This window comes from Nothoprocta perdicaria, unplaced genomic scaffold (genome assembly GCF_003342845.1).
Source record: "Nothoprocta perdicaria isolate Ctin4 unplaced genomic scaffold, notPer1 scaffold_138, whole genome shotgun sequence".
NCBI lineage: Eukaryota > Metazoa > Chordata > Aves > Tinamiformes > Tinamidae > Nothoprocta > Nothoprocta perdicaria.
The window spans coordinates 966,054-972,794 of NW_020454516.1; the positions used below are offsets into that span (position 1 = coordinate 966,054).

Consider the following 6,741-nt stretch of genomic DNA (forward strand, 5'->3'; position numbering starts at 1 on the left):
CGTGGGTCCATCTCCATGTCCTTCTCCGAGGCCGTCACCCTGAGGTGGCACCGCTGCCTGGCCTAGCAAATGAGGCAGGGTGGGAAAGGCCTCGCTCCCGACCCACCTCATCCAGGGTTATCCAGTCATCCTGGATGACTTCGCCCACGACATTTCACTTCCTTGCTCCATGCTATTGCTGTTTGCTGGGTAAAGAGGAGGACTCCATTAAAGAGGAAACAAACGGGGAACTGCTGAGATGACCAAGTGGTTTTATCTAAATCCTCCCCTTGGAAAGAACATGGAATAACAAAGCTTGGAAAGCACATGGAATAACAAAGCCAAGAGTAAGGTTAACTTCCTCTCAAGCACACCAGTAACCCGTAATTAGAGGTTCTGGAGGAGCCCTCCAGTCCCCACTGCACAAAGCATCTACCCCAGCCCAGACCAAGCACGTTAGCACTCCAACTATTAGTAGCACAAAGAGTTAGAGAGTTGTATAGATATTCAATCACCACAAGGAGATAATTAAACCTGGAGCATAGGAGAATCCTATATAGTTGACTGCCAGGCTGAGGTTTTGTTGACAACCATTTCAAGGGGAAAATGAAAGAGTTTAACAACTTCCATTTTCAAAAAGTGGTTTTTTAAAGAGGAAAATCACACTTCATTAAAAAATTGACTGTATCTGCAATGAATTAAGTTCTAAACAAAACATGCTTCCTTGTTGTCTGTGCTTATACAGATAGGATTTATAGATATAGCACATTCTGAGGAGGTTGTTTTTGTTTCCATGGTAAAGATGATTTTAACTATGTATGATCAGAATTGCCTCCTCTGTTTGCTCAATTTCTTCTACTTCTCCATTTACCCTTTCTAAATATATAAAGATCAAACTTTTTTCCTCCCCCTCTTCCTGTTGCTCATGTAGGTAAAGGAACAACAATCCCTTAAACATACCCAGCAGCGACACCTGTTCATTAACTGGTCTGGAAAAATAACAGCCCTGTTTGTCTAGGTAAATACCTGAGACGAAGCCAAAATTTGTAATAGCTAGAAAGTAAATTGCAGAAGCTGTCGGGGTAGGGTTGTGGATACCAGGACATGGGATAAAGATGCACAGGGAGCCAAACCTCCCTATAGCAGCTATACCCAGAACAACCATTGCAGGGATGGACACCCACCTGGTCACAGCCACCTCCAATAATCCAAAGCACAATAATCCAAAACCAACACAAATGATTCGTTTCCCCTTTGCCATTCTACCCAAGCAATTTGGGCAGAGTACATAGGGGAAGATTTTCTCTATAAGCTACCGAGCAGGAATATTCCTTATCTTCCATAGCCACTGCCTGCAGACAACCTGTATCATGCCCTTTGCTTCCTGGGTGGGAGCCAGCCCTGCTTGAGCGATGAATCAGGAACCTCCATAACGAAAATGAAATGGAGGAGGCTCTTATTCAGTACATTTCTCGTTCGTTGATTGTTGGTGTATGTGATCCCAGCCCTCCCAAACTGCAGGGATGGTGACTCAGCTGCAGCAGCTTACGCGCGTGGAGGGGAGAGGAGTCACCCTCCTGGGGAGGATTTCGGGATCCTCTCACAAACGCCATTGCTCCTCAGGCTTGTCTGTCACATACAGCCTTCTGCAGGTCTTGCCCATCCCAATGCTGGCTCCTTCTCTTATCCCACACACTCGAGGAAATGGATAAGGACCAGGACACCAACAGCATCATAGGCCAGCAAGACCATCCGGCTCACAGCAAAGCTCATCCTGTACACTAGCACTGCCCCATCCAATATTGCCAGCTGGAGAAACAGCTCTGAACACAGTAACACACACTGGGCTCCCAACCCTGCTGCAGAAATGCCAGCATCTGGTGGATGGGCAATGCAGACCAAGAAAGGCACTTATTTCTTCAGGAATGGCACTGAAATCCAGTACTTTGGCTTGTCAGTGGCGAGTCAGCCCTCAAGAAAGCATGTGCCTTCAAGGTATGGTATAGATGCTTCAGAGTTGACACCTAAGAAGTCAAACTATACATGGAAAACTTGCCATTGCTCTTCCTAGATGGCAATTACACTAGTTGGAGGCCGGACGGAGAGATTTGCATTACCAGTAACTAGAAAGAAGGAGCCAAAATAAAGTTAGTAATATTTCTTTTGAGATAACTTCTGGGTGGTCCTCCTCCTCAAAATACATCAAGGCCCCATAGACAGAAACTGAAGGAAAAAGTTGGTGAATACAAAAAGTGAACAGCAAAAGTGAACTGGAAGCACGTAATGCCAAGACAGAACAGACAAGACTTTCCAAACGTCACCCTTTAGCCCAGCTCCCAGAGACTGCATACAGTCCAGGATCATTAAAGTTACTTTTCTCCTCCTTTCTATCCTCCTTTTTTTTTTTTTTTTTTTTAAATAAAAAGAAACAAAAAAACCCACCATTTTGAAAATATAACATAGGGATACCTTAAAGAAAAAGCCAGAAAAGGCATTGAAATTTGTTCGGCACAATGCTCTTAAAACAGGAACAAGCTGGTTCTTTGGTATTTGCCCCACAATTTTTGAAGACTGAGGAAAGGTCCAAAGTGTTGGTGATACTGCGTGGGTTCAGAGAATTAATAGCATGTGTCCTGGAAATACTGCACAGCTATACTGCTTTCCAGATGTAATGAGACCATTTTCATAACCAGGTGTTTGCGTACAATTACACAGCCATCAAAAAGAGCTGGTGTCAAAAAGAAAACCATGAAGGCAGAGATGTCTAGAGACATGCTGAAACCTGTAAGGGTCTGTATTATAGAACCGGTATTTCCAGGTACATTTATATTGCAAAAAAGACCCCGCTCACCCCACAGTGACAAAGGGACACTGTTATATCATTGCAGCTGGCGGCAAGTCTTCTCCTCTGATGTTTTAGAATGGGTCAGTATTTAAAGTGGATGTTTCAGAGCCACTGGCCACCCACAGTTCCTACAGAGCTGGGGCACTGGCATCAAGGTGACACCTGTGTAGCTCTTATTTCCAGCACTGTTTCCCGTCAACACAAAGATTTGGAAGGGAAACTATTGTCAGGAATGTCTTCTCCCCCCTTGCCCCCCGCCTTTCTCTCTCATTTTAGCCCATTTCCCAGCTAGGTTTACTAAGGAACAAGAAAATCAAATGACTTGCACGGAGGTCACAGAGTGAGTCAGCAGCTCAGCCCAGTGACGGTCAAATAATGCTTATTCGTAAAACTATAATTTTATAGTGCTGTACCACATAGCTTTAAAAATGAATGTATGGGAAAAATACACCCACATATGACAAACGTACTTATACTCTCTCTGCTTTGGGTGGACGTTCTCTTAGTCACAGAGGAGCATCTGTGCAAAGCTTTTTTTGTTGCTGCTTTTTGCTTCTTTAGACACTTCATCAAAATGGTCCCTGAGTCAGAAGAAGTGGGTTTTGCTATTAAAGTCTGTGTGGAGGCTGCATTCCAAAACTGTTGGAGGATTCAAAGATAAATATCCTTACTTTCAGAAAATAAAATAAATCTTTGGTTATAAAAAAACCCACAACAACAATGATCCAAATTGCAGGCACTGTTCATGAAGACAGCAACTAATGATCCTGTCTGTCTGATAGTCATTTGGAACTGAAAAGTCAAATTCAGAGGAGTTTCATTAAAGCACAAGTTCCTTTAAAATTGCTCTCCATTGTATAACGTACATGCCTGCTGCACAAAAAAAAAAAAAAAAAAGAGGTATTGATTCATACGGAAACTAATTCCAACAGCATCAAAATACTAGGAGCTTGCTGGCTAGAGCCACCGTGCAAGGAAGCTCGCTCCTCAGAGCGGCAGTCGTCCCAGTTCATGCCTCCTGCTGCACTGGCACCATGCTCAGAGCACCCTGGTTGAGGCAGGAATGAGAAATGCATTTTCCTTCCTCACTCCTTGAGGCTTTACATCTCGAAGAGCTGGAAGCCTCAGCCTCACCGGGCATTCAGGAGAGGGCTTGGCACGAGGGAGGACTATGAGCCTCTAAAACTGGAGCTTTGGGTTACTGAGACCGCACTAAGAGGATGGGAAAAGGGGACACATTTATGTGAGCGGCTCTGGCCCCAGCCACACATTGCTATTCCAGTCCTGGCCTAGGGAAAAACTGTCCTCAAGCACTTCTGCTTGGCCTGCTGCACCTCACCTCTGATAGGCAACCAAGGCAGTTACATTCACAGCCAAGAAAAGCCAGGGAGATGAATGAACAGAAAGGCTGAAATATTAGATCATCGGTAGAACAATGAAAACCTTACAAAGATTAAAAAAAAATACAGTAACATTGTTTGTAACTGCAAGCTGAAAACCTGTTTGGGCCAGAATTTCTTTGGAATTGTGCTGCTGAATGTGCCTGTAGTTAGGAGATAAAAAAAGAGGTGCTAAAGCTGCTGGGAGATGTGATCACCACAATGCAGGACTGGTTGCAGCCTGCAGGAACCTGAAAAGGAACTGGGGAGTGCAGGAGTTTGGAGGCATTGCTATGACAACACAGCAAACCACCCCGAAGAGAACAGAAAATATGTGCAGCCATGCCAAGATCATAAGCAAAGAAATGTATATTCCCAGAGGAGGCAAATGAAACAGTGCCTTGGAAGACAAAGCGATGCCCTTAGCGTGATTTCTGCTTTATCCGTAGCGTGATTTCTGCTTTATCCATGGCACCTCTTTGTGGGAGGGGAGGAACTTTTCTTAAAGCACCACTTTGTGCAGCCCTTGTGCTTTGGGAGGTAGCAGGAGGATCTATATTCACAGGCTTCAATTTTAGTTCGCCCGGGGCTCTTTGGAGCAAGTTATCCATAAGGAGGTCTCCGTGCTTTTCTTCCAGCTAACACCTACTGAACTTGCAAACAAGTTTAAATCTAGCTTTCTTACATTTCCCCTCCTAATAAGCTTGATCTCATTTACCAGACAAAGCCTCTCCACTCCCATTCCAAACCTGGATGCTCCACGGAGGGTTAAACCCAGGAATTCCTGCAGCCTTCTGCAAGCAAAGGTTTCCGTGCTCTTCTGCAGCTGCAGCCCAGTCATTAAGGGGATCAGCCCAGGCCGTTGTCTGGACCGTGCCTAGCAGAAAGCTCCCTGGTGACACTGATGCTTGATGACAGTCAAGCCTTGAAGTCAGAGCCAGCGGGAATGTTGACATAAAGGCCACAATTTGAGTGCTGGGGCAGGAGGGGGAAAATCCTCCGGATCCCAAAGGGGAGGATTACAGGGGTAGGCTGAGGTGAGATAGGCCTTGCTGCACATGGGGGTGGGCAGCTCTGCACCAGGAGGTCCCGGGGACGCTGGCCTTGTGGGGGGAATTACACAGGTTCTGCAGGATCAGTCTGTATCTGGGCAGTCTCCCTCCTGGGAGGGAGGGCAGGGAGTAGATTTTCCCCTTTCGGCGGCGTTTTGCCGTTAGATCCGCTCCAGCTGTTCTGCAGCGTTGCTGGTTTGTTTTACCAATAGAGATTTACGCAGCACTGCGAGGAGGTAGCGATGGTGGAGCTGCATCATTTTGCCTGTGATAACATCACATAGATGCAGTTACACCAGCAAAAAAAGCCCCTCACCTTACAGCCAAACGCCCCAAGGCAACAGCCAGGGTTGCTCTGTGCTTCCTCAACAAGCTTCCCAGGAAGACAGTTCTCAAAAACCATTTCCAGTGCCGGAATGGAAACCAACCCCAGGCTTCGTGTGGCTGACCCTTGCTCACTAGGCTCCGGGCTCCATCCAGCAGGTCCTACCTGACTTGGCCTCTGCAGCCCCACAGGGTATCACCCTCTAATAAACATCCCCATCACCCCAACACAACCCCAGTGAGAAGGAGACTTTACCTCGTCTTCAAGGGCCACATCTCTCTGAAGACAGGGCTCCTCAGCATCAGCATGAGGCTGGAGGTCAGATCTACATGAAGGAGCTCCCAAATCAGCTGGATTAATTTAAAACCCCCTTGTCAGCTCCATAAATGAACATGGTGCCCAGCAGGGATGGCAGTTTCACTGCCTCAGTAACATGGTAGCAGTGCCTGGAGAAGACAATGTCTTTAAAAAAAAAGAAAAAAAAGAAAAAAAGAACATTTCACACTCATATTACTTAATAGAAAACAGTAAATAGGTATCTCCCATAAACAGGAAGCACACAATCCCAGAGGAGCAAAAATTCCCAGAGCATGTGGTTCTCTTCCAGAGCAGCCCCTAAATGCAGCAGCATGTGGTGCCTTGGGGCTTCAGCCTTTCCCATTAACTAACAGGCATTATCTGCACCTGGGGTGACTGAGAGGTGTCTCTGTGATCTCAGGAAACAGCAGCCCCTCTTCTCTTGTCCCTCTTTTAATTTAAATCACATCAGGCCCCACCCAACCAAATTGCCACTGTAAGGAGCCTTAAGAAGGTACCTAATTAGCACAAGGAGATTGCAAGAGACAGCTAAGCAATTAGGCAAACAAGCAGCAAGTTTTTCCTCCTAAGACACCCATGTGAAGGTGCTGGTCATTTCCTGTGACAAACACCGGGTCTAAACGATGCAGGACGTTTGAAGGGATTTGGCTCCTAACATTTTGCTGAATATCTCTGTCTTCAGACACCAGAGTTTTGAAGCAGCAGCTAGGATCGGCAAATAAAGGAGATAGAAAACAAATAAATAGCAAATAAAAGAGACAGAATAAGCAATGAAATAGCAAATAAAATGAATAGCTCTGGTTTAGTGTGGCCTGGCCCTGACACAGTCCCACGGTGGGGAGG

At 45.9% G+C, this 6,741-nt stretch overlaps 1 long non-coding RNA gene across 1 annotated transcript; it reads right to left on the reverse strand.

Moving 5' to 3' along the window:
- Positions 1 to 5,860: 5,860 nt before the first annotated feature.
- Positions 5,861 to 6,305, reverse strand: LOC112942947. Its single transcript, XR_003248492.1, has 2 exons — positions 6,265 to 6,305; positions 5,861 to 6,042 (listed from the first exon to the last, which is right to left on the reverse strand). It is a non-coding gene; the product is annotated as an uncharacterized LOC112942947 (long non-coding RNA).
- Between the last annotated feature and the right edge of the window lie 436 nt (positions 6,306 to 6,741).